The following is an 18,694-nucleotide window of genomic DNA, read 5'->3' on the forward strand; positions in this document are numbered from 1 at the left end:
AGAGAGAGAGAGAGAGAGAGAGAGAGAGAGAGAGAGAGAGAGAGAGAGAGAGAGAGAGAGAGATGATAGGTAGGCAGATAGATATATAGAGCATTTATTAAATGCTTACTATGTGCCTGGTGCATGCTATGTGATAGGGGTACAAATATAAGCAAGTGAGATAGTTTCTGACCTCAGGGAGGTTACATTCTATTGGAAGAAGACAACGCATAAAAAGGAACCAAAAATGGGAAAGGTTAGAGACATGGGGGGTGATAGGTGTGGGGAGATGGGACAAGTAATATAAAAGCTTGGGTCAGGGCAAGATAATGCCAAAACTTGTTTATTAAGGCCCAGGGAGGTTCAAGAGGCAGAGTCCAATTTTCCAGAAAAGAGATGGAGATGACTCCAAGAGGAGGCAAAACCCCTGCCCTCATGAAGCTTACAATCTCTTAAGTAGGTTAACAGCAACAAAGTAAAATACAGAGTATAATAGAACATGCGTAAAAGAGAAAGAGCCAAAATGTAGTGATAAGAAGGAAGTAGGTTCTGGTTCTTCACATTCTTTATGTCAAAGACTCCTTCGGCAAGTTTGGTAAAACCAGGGTGTGGGCTGGTAAATGTTTAACAACTAGCTTTTTGGGAGAAAATAATGTATGTATGACACACATTAAAGTTTAGTCTGTATTATTAACATTTTCTTCACCACATTTCTTAAGTATAGACAATCAACAAAATATCAACTCAAACCCTGATTTGTAGCTGTAAATGTAAATAAACATAAATTTGTAAGTGTAAATGCTCACCATAAAAATTTAACAATTGATTCTCCAACACACTCTTGGGTGAAGGCTATAGACTCCTTCCCAAATAATATTTCTAAATGCATAAAACAAAATACATAGGATTATAGAGGAAATCAAAGGTTAGCAATAATAATAGTAAAGGTACGATTTTTTTTTCCCATTCAACTTCATGGACTCTCAGTAATTTACCATTCACTTTGTCAACTTAAGAAGCCTTGTTCTAGGCCCATGTTAGAGGGTAAGACAAGATAGAAAACAGCTAGTAGTACAGGTTATCCAGAAAGTAGAATGTATGAAGGAGAGTGACATAAAGTAAGGCTGGAAAAATAGGCATCATTAGAAAGCATGATAAAGGCAAAGATTTTAATTCATCTTAAGTTTTTACCTGAAGGTAAATTCTGATGAGCTAATTTTATTAGTCAGCAGCATGGTATAGTAAACAGAGTGGGAAACTGGTAATTGAGTTCTAGACTCAAGGGTGTGCTGGAGACAGCCGATTGTTAAATTTTCAAGTTTGGGGATTCATACCTCAGAAATTAGCAAACACTACAAACTAGAGCTTGATTTCGTGTTTCGATGAATTGTCAAACTTAGGAAAGTGATTTAGAAAACTGTAGCCATCAGATTAAACTTTAAAATGTGCTATATGTACTTTTTTTTTTTTCTCCCAGAGAGGTAGCTATTAAACATTTACCATTAAACCACAGGTTCTGGTCCTGGCCCCACCACCAACCAGCTATGTAGCCTCCACTTCATGAACTGGATAGGGGATAGTAGATAGGAGATTTGACACAGAATCAGGAAAACCCGAATTCAAGTAACATCTCAGATACTAGCTTTGTGGCCCCAAATAAGTTATATAAACTTTCCTGTGCCTCAGTTGCCTCAGCTGTAAAAGGAGGGAGTTGGACTAGATGATTGCTAATGTTCCTCCTAACTCTAAAAACAATTCACCATTCATTTCACCAATTAGAGGACAAATTACTCCTGCAGTCAATCAACTCATTAGTTAATCACCTCTTCCAGTGTGCAAATGTGTACAATAGGAGTCCCACTGCTGATAAGAATTAGGCTTATAACATTTAAATTATTTATTTTTGGACAAGTAATAATATTTATTCTCACAATTTAGTCTCAACATGTCTCCCATATTCCTGGGCTAATATGATTTTTCAGACTCATAATCATTCCTTAGATTTCCTCTATATCTACCCAAGTTCATCCATACCATAGCCATCATATACTGAATCCAAAAAGGAAGAACTTTCTAAACACTGACAGTGTTTGAACAGGGAAGCTGGGGGACTGTGGGTGAGGACATAAGGACCACAAACGAGGATCTCTGTACCATTGCTCAGTGTAAGAGGTCCCTCCAAAGGTTAGCTCCTTCTAGCTTAAGCATTCTGTGACTTGATAATTCAAAACTGTAGTACCGGAAAAGACTATGCTAGAATGCTCTGGGCAGTGCTTTCATTTATTGTCTAACTAAAATAAGTGTGGGCCGTAAAATGGTGATAGAAAGCCAAGGTCAAAACCTTACAAAGGAAGAGAATTATTTGCCCACATTTTAGAAAACACTGTTGTTGCCTCACTCTGAGACATGGAACAGCCCAGCCTGGAAGAATTAAAAATAAGTTATCCCTCAGAGGCCAATGGAGAGAAGCACATTCGGTACAAATAGGCTAGAAGTACAAAGAAAAACTAGAGTAAAGTACTTGATAGAAGAAATTAAAAAGAAGCAAGGCTAAAACGAAACAAAAAAGAAGCAAAGCTGGTCATGGGGCAACATGGAGGGATAAATTAAAAAGGGCAGCAGCCTAGATGCTCTACTCATGTCTTATCAATGTCCAGAGATATGGAAGAAGACCTCTAACCTCGAGTGAACCGAACCCCCTGCATGAATTCACCAAACATAGATGAGAGTGACGCAGGATAAGTGGATGGAATAGATTTACTCTGCATCGTTGGGAGGAACATCCATTTAGATGAGATCATAGATCCCCTGAAGTATTGAAAAGCACCTTTTCTAAATGCATAAAAGAGTAAGTCATCTTTTCAAGGCTTTAACCAGATGCCTCGAACATAGCAGAAGTTCAGCAAGCGATTAAGACTGAACTGCATTAAGCCAAACTGACTTGGTACTGGAAGACCACCCAAAGCAAGCTCCCACAGTATAAGTTCAATTGGTCAAATGTCAGAAACTGAGGCTGGGAGTTAATCTTCCCAACCTGAGAAAGAACCAAAATAACAAGTGCTCTTATACCTTCTGCCAAGCAAATGGAGAGGCAGCGTGGGCTAATGGATAGAGGACAGGCCAGGAGGACTTGGATTCAAATTTGGATTCAAGCTCAAGTTCCACATGTCTGGCACATGGTTGGCACTTAATAAATGCTGATTAATTGATTCAAGTCCCTCCTCTGGTCCAAGCTGTTGAGGTAACCCTGGAAAAGTCACTGAATTTCTCAGCATTTTGGACAACTCATATTAATGTTCTTAAGTTGCAGATCAGACCTGCAATGGTAGTAGGAGTCTTCTTTTCTAGGAGCTCCCCATATCAATGACATCCTAAGTCCAAGCCCTATTTGGGTCTGCATTGGTGAAAGGTGTTTACCTCTCTGGGGGTTCCTCTTACCAATGACATCATAGACCCAACCTTATCCTTACTAGGCCAATAAGCTATTTGGGTGAAGGACAGGAATCAGATCTGGGATTTCACTGGGATAGAGAATTCACAGGTAAAATGGATTTAACAAGAGTTTGTGTTGCTGCAGTACTTTTAAGACCTACAAAGCCCTTTTCCCTCACCAGCCCTAGGAGGTAGGTAGTGGTAGTCTCACCACTCTGTAGATAAGGAAGCTAGGGCTCAGAGAACTAAAGAGACTTAAATAAGTCAGGAACAGAGGCAAGATTCTAATTTGGATACTCTGACCCTGTGAACACTTTGCAAAAGACCTCCTTGGCCTCACCCTAGGCCCACATTTTGAGGGGGCCCCTCCCTGTCTGGACAGTAACCCAGGAAAATAGAGCAGAGAGAGAAATAGCTCAGGCTAGCTGGAAACGAGAGCGGAAAGGGAAAGAGGGAAGAAAACGAGGTTCTCCTACATATGGTCAGTCAATACCGCCTTATCACCCACTGAAAAAAGTAACACCCCCCTACACTCAGGCTGCCTCTTGTAGCTTTGTAACTTTTTTCTTCGAAGAATGCCTTAAGGATCATTTTAAGCAGGTCTCTGGTGGGGGGGGGGGGGACAGGGATGTATGTGTATATACACATTGTGTGTATTTATATATATACATATATACACATATACATATATTTTTATATATTTGAGAGAGAGAGAAGGAGAATAAACAATGGCACTGATATGTCCCAGCTTCCCCCATCCTCCTGGGGCTAGCTCTACTTCACATGCCCTCTCCCACTCTAAGCAGTGACCTGAAGCAGCATGAGAAAGACCAGCCAATGTGTAACTGGAAAGTACCTTCTTTACTATTAAAAACAGTAGCACTTCATATTTAAAGGTCACTATTTAAAGCCACTTTTTCTCCAACAGCAACCCCAGGAAATTAGTAGTATAAGCATTATTATCACCCCCATTTTTGAGATGAAGGAATTGAGGCACAGAGGAGTTAAGCGACTTAGCCATGGACCTAGTGGGGCTTCGTCGACCAGTCCCAGGTTTAAAAAATGAAGCATGCTTAAACCTGAAAAGCCAACAACATAGGCAGAACTCATTTTGACCATCACCAAGCAGCGGCCTCCTGGAAAATCTAAGGTATGTTCACAGTGACAACTGACCCATCCCTGTGAACATTCTTAACAGCTGGACAGATGTTTACAAGTAACACATCAGGCCTTGGGATGTAATTACAGAGCTAGTTGTGTTAGCTTCTCTAAGTAGATAACATCTGACACACAGCACTAATTGTTAAAGGAAGAGAAACTGCCTTCAAATTCTGCTAACTTAAGTGTTGAGGATAAATAGGCAAGGGGAGAATTCATCCCATCTTTATGTTTTTCTAACTATTATTATTGTGACCAGGTACAACCTGGTCACAATACTAAGTGGAATTATGCAAATATGTGGATCATCAGGTAAAGGCTCTATCAGGGTAGGGAGCTTCCACTGAGGGATCTCCCTCCATCAAATTTGTGACATGCGACACATGGAAAAAAGGTCCTAGGAACTGCCTGAGGCATTGAGAAATTAAATAATTGTCCTGTAAGACACCACAGCTAGTGTCAGAGTCTAGACAGGAACTCAGGCCTTCCATACTCCAAATCCCACTTTCTACTAAACCAAAGAATCTCTCAGATAGGCTTCAGGATTTTCAAAATTAGCCCTTGCCTCTACATGTCCTTCCACATCCACAGTTATTCACCATCCCACAATCCTCCTTTCTTCCTAACTTCCTTGTTTCTGTTAAGGATACCACCATCCCTCCTGGGTTCATAAGCTCAGATTCATTCTTGATTCCCATATCCAGTCAGCTGCCAAGTCCAGTTGATTCTACTTCCGTAACAGCTCTCCTATCTGTCCACTTCTCTGCTTACACGGCCACCACCCTAATTTAGGACCTCACCTTTGTCTTAAGTGATATTCCTGAAGCACAGCTGTCATGATGTCATTCTCCTGCTCTAGGGGTTGTCTAATGACTGGAGGATCAAATACAAACAACTGGCATTTAGAGCCCTTCACAACCTAATTCCAGCCTAGCCTCCAAGTTTTATTCCACATCATTCCACTTAGTCTCCTTTCCAAACAAACTCCACCTCCCACCTCATGCCTTAGCCCAAGCTGTTCCCATAGCTAGAACATTCTTCCACCTCAGCTTTGTCTCTTGGAATCTCCAGCTCATTTTACAGGTGCGGAAACTGAGGCAAACAGAGATAAGTGACTTGCCCAGGGTCAGACAGCTAGTAACTATCCGAAGTCAAATTTGAACTCAGTAAGATGAGTTTTCCTAACTCCAAGCCCTGTACTCTATCCACTGTGCCACCTAGCTTCCTGATTACTTTGTATCTAATTTGTATAGTCTGTATTCACTTCTCTGTGTTCATATTGCTTTCCCAAAATAAATTTAAGTTTCCTGAGAGCAGAGACAGTTTCATTTTTGTCTTTGTATCCCTAGAACCTAGCACAGTACCTGATAACATAGCGGTGCTTAATAAATGCTTACAGACTGAATGAACTCTTCAAAAATAGAAGAGTGTTACTCCCTCTCTACAGATGAAGGGATTGAGGCTCCATTAGGAAAGGAACATCTGAGGTAGGAATAAGGATTTTTTGGTGCCACTTCTGGGCTCAAGAGTCTACAAGGGTCAGACTTCCGATTCAGGGAGCCAAGATGGCAGAATAAGAAGTAAGTCACTCTCACCCTCCCTCATTGACCTCTGAAAGGCCCAGAAAATATCAACCCAGGAAAAACCCTAGGCCAGCAAAAAGACAGGGCACAGCAGTCTTGTAGCCCAGGAAGCTTGGGGGATTAACAGGAAAAGCTCCTCTCACTCTGTGGGAGGGAGAACAGTACAGGACTGGAGGAGTCTCAGCAAGCCAGTGGCAAGACCCACCTCAGCATACCAGGGGGAGATCCTGAGACCCAGGATGGTGAAACAGGCAAGTGCCAACACCAGGAACTCTCCTCCCCCCATCCCCACCCCCTCCACACCTTCCCCCCCACCCCCAATACAGGCAGGGGAATGGTAGATACCAGCTGGGAAAACCACCACAGGCAACTTCATTCTCCAACAATGAAATCATCCATTGCCCTCAACACAACTCTGAGAAGCACAACTCCAGAAGGCAAAGCTCCAGGCTGACAGACATCCACCAGCAGCGAAATATCTCTGCACAAGGCCCAGGCCAGCAGGATCCAAACATTCAAATGCAAGGCCCTGGTGGGCAGGAAAAGAAGCTTGGGTAAGTGCCACCTTCACTCCAGCAGGAGTGAAGTTTTTTGTGGTGTTTTTTTTTAAGTCAGGATATAGGCAAACACCATGAACAAAAGGCAGAAATGGAAAATGACCATAGATTCTTATTTTGGGGAAAGGGAAGACTGAGGCACAAATTCAGATGAGGACAACATCATCAATATACCCACATCCGAAATCTCAAAGGGGAATATGAACTGGTCTCAAGGCCAAAAAAGCCTTCTTGGAAGAGCTCAAGAAGGATTTTAAAAGTCAAATAAGAGAGGTAGAAGAAAAATTGAGAAAAGAAATGAGGTATGCAAGAAAGAGTCAATAGCTTGGAAAAGGAAGGATAAAAATTAATTGTAGAAAACAAGCCCTTAAAAAGTAGAATTGGCCAAATGGAAGAGAAGGCACAAAAACTCACTGAAGAGAACTCCTTAAAAAGAGTCTGCAATGGTTCACTACTGCCTAAAAAATCAAATCCAAACTCTTTAATCTGGCTAATCTGGGGTACAATTGTTATATCCCCCACTGTAGGCAGGCAGTAGACAGAGCAGAAAATACAGTTGTTGGGTTTTTTTCAGTTTAATTAAACAAACATTAAGTGCTTCCTGTGTATAGCCAATGGGCTAGGCTCTCAGAATACAAAAGACAAAATGAACCAGTTCTTGCCTCTAGGGCTTTATAATCTACTACATCTTAAAGCATGGTCAATGGTAACAATTCCTGGATTTGGAGACAGAGAACCTGGGTTACAATCCAGACTCTGACACTTTCTGCCTATGTGTCCATGGGCAAGTGGCTTACCCTAGGGGTATTCTGGTAAATGTCCAACAATCAACTCTCCAGAAAAAAAAAAAGTATGAGCATATAGTTCTTAACTTCTTTGCTCTTCAGTTTCCCCATCTACAAAATACAAGGGTTGGACTGAGTGATCTCTAGTTCTGCATTCTGTGATTCCATCTGATCACATAAGAGAAACGCTCTATTTACACTGGGGAGGGAGGGCCAGGTCATGGTTTCTCATATTCTCTTACAGAAGCTATACACCCTAATTTTAATTTCCAAAATATTCAAAATTCCTCTCTCTTGTTGAGCAGCATCAACAATTCAAGTACAAAACTTTTCTTTGACTAGTGTTTTCTCAAAGCAACTTACATAGTAATGGAAATACTTTGAGTACTCTAGAGATCAGCCTGAAGAAAGGAGAGTAAGGATAATAATGCCTGTGACGGTCTTTAAGGCCTTTGAGCCCCTGGCCTATAGGAAATTATGCCGAGATCAATCCATCAAGATTTAATATAAAATAAAAATAAAGGCAATGTTAGCATTTTGCATACATTAAATATTTCTCCTTTTATAGGTAACTAGAACAAGGGAAGCTTCCCTTGGAATTAGAAGGCAAACTTCATGACCCAAAAAATAAATAATTAAATAGTCCCAACCTTAAACTTTACAGGAAGAAAAAAGAGACAACGAAATTTCCAGAGCAGGAAAATGAGAACTTAGAATCCTGAAGACTGCTCTTTCCCCAGGGCCCACTGTCCAATGCCACATCTGGCTAATCTCCCCTGTGCCTCCAGACCTCTAACATCTGGACTGAATCTCTCTGTTTCTGCCACAACCAAAAAGTTCAAGAAAATCAGCCCTCTTTCCCAATCTCATGACAACTACAGCATCTAAGGAGATTATAATATACTTCTACTCTAATTTTTCAGTCACTGGATATAGAAACCTCCCATCAGGAAGGGACCCATTAAAAAGGTGACTTTGCACTAGGGCTCATTAGAAAATTTTTAACATTTCCCTTCTTCCCTAGGCTGCCCTCAGCCCCACAGCTGTTCTGCACCCACCTCTTATTAATGGGGCCAGGTCAGGTCTCTTTGTTTCACCTGGGAGGTCTGGAAATGGAATGAGATGGTGAGTCTCCTGTCACTGGAGGTATTTGAACTGAGGCTGAATGCTCCCGACGTGAGAATAATTGTGAAAGAGATTCATGCCTTGGGGTAGCTAGACTCAGCGGTGTAATATATGCATGAATTGTGTAATAATTGGACTCATATCTATTGCTGGGGAATATACAAATGTAAGGAACTGAGCTTTGAAGGGGATTTCCATCTGGGTCCAAAACAGGGCACTTCCCCACTGTCATTACACCCCTAATTGGATTGGAGGGCCCCAGACCTGCTTCTTACAAGCAATTTGAACATGAACAGCTAGGCACTTCACCTCCTCACCCTCAGTTTCCTCATCTGTAAAATTAGGGGGTTGATCTACCCTATCTCTACGTCCCTTCCTAAAATCTCTAAATCCATGATGCTTTAAACTAGGAATTACCGCCTGCCTCAAAGGCTCTGTGATTCTATGTGAAATTCTGCTCCTTAGTGCAGAGAATTCTATTCTGGAAAGTCTTGCATTATACCTTCAATAGGACAAATTCACCAAACCACCAGATCGTGTCTAAGGACTCAAAAGCCTGGGGTTTAGACCGTGCCCCCTGGAAAAAATCTACCTCCTACTCAGGAGACCTCTTCAGGGTAGGAAAGTCCCAGAGCACGACCACGTGCTGCTAAACCACACCCCTTAAAGGATCCCAGAGAGAATATCTATCATCTACCAAATGCTTGGGTCATCCTGGGTTGTGGAAGGGTTAATACAAAGAGGATTACTACCGCCCCCCACCCCCTACAAAAAAAAAAGGCAAACAAACAAACTTCGGTCCACCCCCCCTGATGCAGCCTATCCTGCTAATGCAGCTACTCTGGGCTCCTCCCCTACAGCTTGCCTAAAGCCTTAGCCGCCCTGGGCAGAGAAATCGTGAGAGAGAAAGAGGGGACTGGACTACAACTCCCACAATACTCTGCTCTTGGACAGATTAGGGTCTGCAGGACCTAAAAAGAGCATGCTGAGATGATCCTCCTTCATGGGTGGAGAATTACAGGTTTTTTCTGAAGCCCTCCTCTGGGAGGTGCGGCCGAAGCTGAGGATCCTCCCATTCCGGAACGCCCAGCCTCCCTGGAAACTCTCATTTTCTCCAGCAGAAGGAAGGAAACCTGTTTAACCCTTCGGTTCCTGTTTCCCAAACTCAACCCCGGGAGAGTGGGCGGGGGTGGATGCGGTTCCCGCCAGTGCCTTGCACGTACCCCCGGTCAGGGTTCAGTAGATGAGGCCGAAGTGGTAGAACTCCACGTCATCCATCTCTCTCCACGTACCACATCAATCACACCCCTCTCTTCCTCCCCTCTTCTCTCCACCCCCTCCCCGCCAATATCCATACCCTACCTGCCCCTTAAGGTGCAACTCGACCTCTTCCGACTACTCCTATCTCGGCTGACAATTAATTCAACTTGTCTATAGTCTAGCATTTAATTCTGTAAGATGTATTCTCCAGTGCTCTTCTTCAGCTGTCTCAAATGCCTGACTAGATTGTAAGCTTCCTGAAGAAAGGCAGTGGAAACAGGGAGATTTTCCATTAACTAGCTTTCTAATTGCAAGTCAGTCTCTCAGCGTGTTTTCTCACATGTAAAATAGGGATAGTACCAACTGCCCTGCCTCAGGATTGATGTAAGAGTCAAATAGCATAACAGATGGGAAGAGTCTTTGTAAACTGAAAAGGGGCGTCAATCCATTTGTAAAGCCTCGCAACAACTAGCTTTGCTCAAAGTACTTTAATAGACCCCCTACATATATGTGTATGGGTGTTCCCTTTGCCCCGATCCCTGTAGCTCTCAGTCAACAAGCTTTTCTTAAACAACCACTGTGTGTCAGGCACTGTGCTAAGCTCTAGAATACCAAGAAAGGCGAAAATGGTCCCTGCTTGCCTTCAAAAGGACTCACGATCTAATGGGGGAAACAACATAAAAACAATTGTGGACAAACAATTTGAAATAATCCCTATGGGGGACAGGGAAAGCCTTCTTGCAAAAGGAGGAATTTTAGGGGAGACCTGAAGGAAGCTGGGGAAGGAAGCTAAGTGGCAAAGATGAGAAGAAAGAGCATTCCAAGTATAGGGGGCAGCCAGTGAAAACGCTCAGATTCCAGAGCTGCAGCATCGGCGTTTGAGGGACAGCAAGGAAGCCAGAGTCACTGGATCCTACTGTTCATGGAAGGCAGTAAAATTTAATAAGACTGAAAAGTAGGAAGGGCTCAGGCTCCGCAGGGCTTCCAAAGCCAGACAGAAGATTTTACATTTGATTCTGAGGGCAATAGGGAGTCACTGGAGTTTACTGGATAGAGGCTGAGCTGGTCAGACTTTAGGAAGATCACCTTGATAACTGAGTGGGGGACTGGAGTGAGGAGAGTTGAAGCAGAGATCAACCAGGAGGCTATTGCAATGGTCCAGCCCTTTCACCAGTAGTCTTAGCTGGAAAATTGATTAGTTGGTGGCCAACCTACTGGTCCCAAGCCTCTCTGCATTGACTTAGACAAGTCAGCAGTTGACAAACACACAGTTTGTAAGACGGCCAAACTCAAAATCTTTACAGCAGATTACTATACCATGGTATAGCCTTTAAGAGCTCAGGTCACCTCCTTGAGAGAATAAAGCATTTAAGGGGACTTTTACATCACAAATTTAAAAAGCAGCATGGTATAATAAAACCCATAATAATAGCTGACTTTATGTAGTGCTTTAATGTTTACAAAGGATTTTACATATATCATCTCATTATTCCTCCTATCAGCCCTGTAAGCTTGGAGGGAAAAGTGTTAGAAGTGGAATCCCAGCACTGTGCAATGGAAAGAGTGCTGGATCTGGAGTCAGAAGATCTCAAATCTTGACTCTGCCATAAACTACCTGCCTGTATGACCACATCACATAGACCCTCTGGGCCTCACTCAGTTTCTGCATCTGTAAAGTAAGAGGCTTGGACTAGGTGACTTCCAGTTCTAAATCTAAACTCCTGAGTTAGGAAAGACCCAAGTCTAAAAGATCCACCTCTCATACTTGCATGCCACGGGACCATAGGCAAATACATAATTTCCTCTCTTTGAGCCTCAGTTTCCTCATCTATAAAATGAGGATAACACCTGCGGCACTTAGCTCCTAAAGTATTGTGAGTATCAAATGAGGCAATGTATGAAAAGCACTTAACAGACATTAAAACCCTGTATAAACATCAGCTATTATTAAAACAGATCTCGACTTCTAACTGATTCTATATGCACATAGCTACATGGAATTTCAAATCTGGAAGAAATTTTAAGGCTCATGTACCCCAACTTCCTAATTTTACAAACTGAGGCCCAGGGAGAAGAGCTGATTTGCATAAGGTCACATGGCTGGATCAGGACTAGAATCCAAGACTCTAGCCTCCCAGCTGAATGCTCCTTTCATTCTACCCCGTTACAGAACTGTGTCCGCAGCACCAGAAACTCACCAGTCCTTTCCTCTAGGCAAGAGTCCAAGCTACCTTCTCCACTCCTAAAGGGGGTCTCACCTGGTCAGGATAGGAGCAGAGGAGTGGGGGAAATAGCAAATGCTTCCTGATAGTGGTGACAATAGGTAGGTGATGTGTGACTATCACATCCAGAGCTATTCAGCCTGATATAACCCAAGGATCTCAAGGGCTGAAAGGTGGAGAGAGTGGTTTTTCTGGAAAGACTATGGGCTGAAAAATAATGCAAATCCTCAGCACTTATGTAATGTTTTCCATCTTGAAAGTACTTTATAAACATTAACCAAAGATCATCCCCTTGACACTACACATAGCAGGCTCTGAGTCTCATCAGCTTAGTTTACTAACAAAAGCAAGTTTTTCCCATATAGACTGTGTAACTCCAGAACCAGTATCACTGGGTTTAAAAACAACAACAACAACACCTTTGCCTCTAGAAGATACACTGAACCAGGGACTGCTATGCCTGCTGTTACCTCAAATGATGTAGGGAATATCAGAGCCTCTTGCTCTCTCCATTACAAAGTCAAGCCTCACACGGATGCATTTGTCTCCGGCTCAGAGACTCCAAGCACTTGATGGGGAATTGTCTACAGAGAACAAACCCAGAACACCTTGCCTATGTTGGAGTTGGAGCAGTTGTTTTCCTGACCAGAGACTGGCTTTCAATACCATTGGAAACTTTCCGTGAATCTCTTTCCATACCCGTTCTCAATGAACCATGTGCTGATGTGTTTAATTATTAGCCTCTTGGCAAGACCCAGAAGGGGAAATCATATTACTAGCAAGGGCTGGTCTTCCAATTTCCCTTGCTCACCTAGGGACCCAATGGTGCCTGTGCTTCAGAGAGGAACTCGGTCAGCAAATAAACATTTATTAAGCACCTATTACATACTAGTCACTGTGCCTTAGCACTCTGGACACAGCAAAGGAGGCAAAAGACAGTCCCTGCCCTAAAGGAGCTTACAATCTAATGGGAAAGGGGGCAGCTAGGTAGCATAGTGGATAGTGCACCGGCCCTAGAGTCAGGAACACCTGAGTTCAAATCCAGTCTCAGACCAAGACACTTGACACTTACTTGCTTTGTGACCGTGGGCAAGTTACTTAACCCAATTGCCTCCCCCCAAAAAATAAAATAAAATAAAAGATCTAATGGAAGAGACACCAGACAAATACGTACAAACAGGATAAATAGAAAACAGATAAAGAGTGAAGGCACTGAAGTTGAGGATTGGGAAAGGCCTCCAGTAGAAGATGGGATTTTATTTGAGATTTAAAGGAAGCTAGGGAAGCTAGTAAGTAGAGATGAGGAGGGAGAGCATTCCAGCTAGAGAAAATGCCCAGAGTCAAGAGATGGAATGTCTTGTTCCTACAACAGCAAAGAAGCCAGTTCAACTGGATTGAAGAATACATGATGGAGACTAAGGAGTAAGAAGATTGGAAAAGTTGGTGGGGGCCAGATTATGAAGGGCTTTGAATGCCAAAGAAGGATTTTGTATTTGACCTTGGAGGTGATACAGAGCCACTGGAGTTGGGGGAGGGGGTGCTGGTGACATGGTTGGACCTCCAGAACTAAGAAAACTAGATCCAACAACCGTGACCTCTAACAAAATTCACTTTGGCTCCACTCAGGAAAGGAACTAAATCTTTCTTATTTGCCATAGTGTATAGGTATGAAAACCCCATCTTATAAACTCATACTTCTTAGATGTTTCAGTCCATAATGTAATATTAGAATACAGAATGTCAGAACATAAAATGTCAGAACTAAAAGGAACCTTACAAAGAAAAATGGCAAATGTTGGAGAGGCTATTGGAAAATAAGCTCTGTTGGTAGAGTTATAAATTGGTCCAGAAATTCCAGAAGCAATTTGGAGCTATCCTCCAAAAGTAATTTTTATTGTCTAGTTATTTCAGTCATGACCAAGTCTTCATGAGCCCATTTGGGGTTTTCTTGGCAAAGACATTGGAGTGGTTTGCCATTTCCTTCTCCAGCTCATTTTACAGATGAGAAAACTGAGGCAAACAGGGTTGCGTGACTTGCCCAGAGAGACAGAGCTAGTAAATATCTTTGGCTAGTTTTGATCTCCAGAAGATGAGCCTTCCTGATTCCAAGCCCAGTGCTCTATTCACTGTACCACAAAGCTACCCGTGACACCAAAGGTCATTAAACTATGTATATACTTTGGCACATCCATACCTCCGAAAAGATCAAATAAAGAAGAAAAGGACCCATATGTCCAGAAATATTTAAAGGAGCTTTTTTGGTAGTGGCAAAGAACTGTAAATTAAAGGGGAGTCCATCAACTGGGTAATGACTGGACAAATTATAGCATATAAACGTAATAGAATACTATTGTGCTGTAAGAAATGACCGAAGGGATGGGTTCAGAGATATACAGGGAGACTTCCAAGAAATGATCCAGAATGAAGTGGGTAGAACCAAGAGAACAATTTATACAATAACAACATTGTAAAGACAAATAAATAACTTTTAAAGACTTAAGAACTCTGATCAATGCAATGACCCACCATGATTCTAGAGAACTGCTACTTGTTCTTGACAGAGAGATGATGGATTTGAGAAGCAGAATGAGAAATAAAGTTTTGGACATGGACAATTTGTTTTGCTTAGCTATGTATATTTGTTAACAAAGTTTTTTGTTTTCTTTCAAATTAAGAAGAGGTGTGGAGTGGGAGGGAGAGAAAATAAATACTTGTTAAGAGAAGAAAAAAACAAAAGGGACCCTACAACATGCAAGGTAAGAGCCACAAAGGAACTTGGAGCACGGTGTTGGAACTAGACAGGAACTCAGAACATAGAATGTTAGGACTAGAAGATAGAACATTAGAGTGGGAAAAGCCTTTAAAGAACATCTAGTCCAACCCTTTCAGATGAGAAAACTGAGAACCCAAGAGGTAAAATGACATACTCAAGGTCACATAGCTGCCTAGTGGCATGGACTAATCAGTGACAGGACCAAGACTAAATTCAGATCTCCTGATATCAAGCCTTCTGAATCCATTAGGTAATCTCTCATTATATACTCTAGTTCACCTAAATGTAATGATTACAAGTGATAGAAGCCTGCCATAATAGATCCTATTCCACCAACATTAACATTCTAAAGGACTCCACTAAGTTCAAAATATACCAATAACTTCTTATTTGTAGTATTGGGAGACAAGCCCTTAAGGCAAGACATGGAACCACAGAATTTTTGAACTGGAGGAAACCTTTCCAGCCTGGTGGTACATTACTCCCCCTCATACTCTGCAAGCCAACCAAATAAATCTCTTTGTTCCACAAACAGGATGCTCCAAATCTCATCTCTGAGACTCCATGACTGGAATGCACTCTCTTCTGACCTCAGACTCATAGAATCTCTCTCTTCCTTCAAGACCCAGCTTAAACACCACCTTCTACACGCAGCCATTCCTGATCCCTTCAAGAGCTAGTGCCCACCCTCTCAAACTACCTTGAACAACTTTGTATTTATTTGCATTTATCCTGTTTATATTTATTCTGCATATGTGCTTGTCTTCCCTGTTAGAATGCAAACCCCATGCTGGTAAGGATTATTTCATTCATTTTATTTGCATCCCCAGTGCCTACCACAGTGGTAGCACATTGTTGGTGCTTAATAAATGCTTACTTGATTGATTGAACCTTCCAGATCATGTAGCCCTATTCCTCCCTTTTGAAGACAAGTAAATTATATTTATTTGAGTACTTGCTATGTGTATATCTCTAACTGTACAAATTATAGCATATAAATGTAAATGTTGTTTACATTATTGGGTGGGGGTTATTTACATTATTGTGACATGGTTGGACCTGCAGAACTAAAGCCAAAATAGTCATATCCAGGTCCCAAGAAAACTAGCTCAAATGGCAGTGACCTCTAACAAAACTCAGGTTGGCTCCAGTCAGGAAAGTAACTAACTCTTTCTTATTTGCCGTGGTATACAAGTATGAAAACTCTACCTTATAAATTCATACTTCATACATGTTACAGTCCAGAATGGAATGTTAGAATATAGAATGGCTGAACATAAAATGTCAGAACTAAAAGGAACCTTACAAAAGAAAATGACAAATGGTGGAGAAGCTGTTAATAATTTTGCATATGTGCTCATCAGATTAATTTTTTAAAGGAGTTGTAAAACAGAAAACAAAGTATTTATATCTCATTGGAGATACTAGATAAGTTATAGGAAAGGAATGTTTCTGGTAATGACTACTTCCCTTCTCTGTGTCTTAGTCTCTCCATCTTTGAAATTGGGAGAAAGAGAGAGTCAAGATGGTAGAACAGCAGGAAAAAATACAGTCATTTCCCCTCCCCCAACAGCTCTTCCAAAGAAACCTAGAAAAGGCACCAAACAAAATCATGATTAGAAAATCCACGGAAAAAATCATAGTGAATCATTTTTACAGCCCAGGTCCACATAGATAGACAGAGAGGTCTGCAGGGAGAGGATTTAGTCAGGAACAACCAATTGTAGCATCCAGAACAAGGAGAGGCTGTACAAGAAGAAATCTCAAAACCAAGACAGAGGGACCTACCCTTCTTCAGGATGAAGGAATAAGTTTAAAGGGGCAGCTTTATTGCTCACTACCCAATTCTGGGTGACATGTCCAGGGCAGACTAAGGAGGGGACCTGGGACTAGGGGTGACCTTAGAAGATGCAGAGAGGTCAAGGGCCCTAAGCTATGTGTTAAGCAAGGAACAAGCCCAGAAGCAAGTTGCTCAGACTCAAACACAAGTCAGGCACCTGTAAAACTCAGACCAGGAGAGAAGAAATCAGGCTTTACCCTAGGTCAGACCACTCTGGGAGCACTGAAAGTTCCAGAGTGTCCAGCCAAATACCCTGAAGGTCTCAGTTCCAGCTTTTAGCAGAGTCTGAAGGCCGCAGCAAAATAACAAGGGCATAAATCCCAAGACAAAGGGAAGACCATAGTTCTGTCACTATGAATCAGCAGAGTTTTCCAGCTGCCTGACAGTGACATCTCTAAACCCAAAAGAAGGTACCAGTAGAGATTGTTTCAGTCTTTGTACTTGTATCCCCAGTGCCTGGAACACTGCTAATTGAGCAAGTCAAAGATAACCCCAAGGTTTCCAACATGGCAAGATATGTGAAAGTGGGTTGTCATAGAAATCATAGAATCCAAATGAGGGTTTGGGGGAAAAGACAACGAGTTAATACACTCAGAGATTTGTTTTTAGCCCTGGAACGTCCATACAAGGAAGACTCTAAAAAAAAAAAATTAGATAATGCCACAAGCTAACCAGGTAACCTGGACAAGTCCCTTCCCTTTCCTAGGCCTCAGCTTCTTCAACTGTAAAAGGAAATTAAATTAGATGGTGTCTGTGCCCACTTTGGCAGAACAATACTAAAAGTGAAACTATACAGAGAATAGCCCATCCTCTGTTTAAGGATGACATGTAAATTCTTAAAGCTCTCCACATTTTTTAAAATAAAATAGTCTAAGGCCCCTTTTTGGCTCTTACTATCTATATTTTACATATAGAAGTGTAAGCAGCTCTTATTTTTACAAATGTTTGATGGATGGCAATGATGGAATTGTTCCATAAGAACGAGGTCCTCATACTCACATCGGTCATGATTGCTTCGTAAAGAGGTGAGTCATGTCTTCCCCTGTTAGATTATAATCTCCTTAAGGGCAGAGAGAGCATCTGCCACAAGAGGTACTCAACAAATGGTTATTAATTTACACATATATTCACCTTCACATACACACATCCCTTCTAGCTAAAAGGAAGTATGTGTTTTATAAGCAGCCAAAATTGTGCCAAATGAGAGAAAATCCCAAACAACCCAAGTCATGTCAAGAAGGAATATTCTTCTAGGACGTTCAGTCCAAACAGGGTTCTTCTGTTCCCATAATGGGATGAACAGGAGCCTCCGAGTCTCTTGCCCAAGATCTACATACACACATACCTCCTTCCCCTCAGAATATGGATTCCAAATTATGAGAAATATATGGTAGACATTTGTTATTCCCCTTGCTTAATTTACTCACTGAGAGAAAGGTGCTTTGGAAGACAACATGATGTAATGAAAATGAAATAGGAGACCTGGGTTTCACTAGTAGTAATGTCAAAGGGCAGATAGGTAGTACAGTGGATAAAGTGCCTAACCTAGGGTAAGGAAGACCCACCTTCCTAAGGTCAAATCTGGCCTCAGACACTTACTAGCTGTGTGACCCTAAACAAGTCACTTAACCATGTTTGCCTTGGTTTCCTCATCTGTAAAATGAGCTGGAGAGGGAAATGGCAAACCACTGTAGTATCTTTGCTAAGAAAACCCCAAAGAGTCAGACATGCCTGAATAGCAGCAACAACAAATGCCATGAATTCTTCCTGACTTCAGAAAAGTCTGGCTTGCAGTTTCCTCATCCATCAAATGGAGATGACACCACCTGCTCCTATCTACTTTGTTGGTAGTTATTGTCGGTTAGCAAATGAGATTATGTTGGGAGAGAGGGTTTTGAACAACATAAAGCACTATACAAATGCAAAGAATAGTTATTATTAACCCTTTCAGGCCTTTCATGAAATGGAACTCAATGCATT

General features: G+C 41.8%; 2 long non-coding RNA genes and 1 other non-coding gene across 5 annotated transcripts in view; 2 read left to right on the forward strand and 1 right to left on the reverse strand.

Annotated features, from left to right (window-relative positions):
* LOC110193649 (uncharacterized) overlaps nucleotides 1-8,759 on the reverse strand; it is a 266,032-nt gene extending 257,273 nt beyond the window's left edge. The window contains exon 1 of one of the 3 annotated variants that reach the window (XR_013484729.1): nucleotides 8,553-8,759. This is a non-coding gene — a long non-coding RNA (uncharacterized LOC110193649). The remainder of the gene's footprint in view (nucleotides 1-8,552) is intronic. The other 2 variants (XR_013484728.1, XR_002320507.2) reach the window with 2 other exon arrangements.
* On the forward strand, nucleotides 6,276-15,828 carry LOC144455895 (uncharacterized). Its single transcript, XR_013484730.1, has 3 exons — nucleotides 6,276-6,706; nucleotides 8,519-8,619; nucleotides 15,410-15,828. It is a non-coding gene; the product is annotated as an uncharacterized LOC144455895 (long non-coding RNA).
* Nucleotides 15,829-17,463: 1,635 nt separating this feature from the next.
* LOC144456025 (U6 spliceosomal RNA) lies at nucleotides 17,464-17,570 on the forward strand. Its single transcript, XR_013484934.1, has one exon. It is a non-coding gene; the product is annotated as a U6 spliceosomal RNA (small nuclear RNA).
* Nucleotides 17,571-18,694: the final 1,124 nt, after the last annotated feature.

Source organism: Phascolarctos cinereus, unplaced genomic scaffold (assembly GCF_003287225.1).
Source record: "Phascolarctos cinereus isolate Bilbo 61053 unplaced genomic scaffold, phaCin_HiC Scaffold_2;HRSCAF=192, whole genome shotgun sequence".
Classification (NCBI taxonomy): Eukaryota; Metazoa; Chordata; class Mammalia; order Diprotodontia; family Phascolarctidae; genus Phascolarctos; species Phascolarctos cinereus.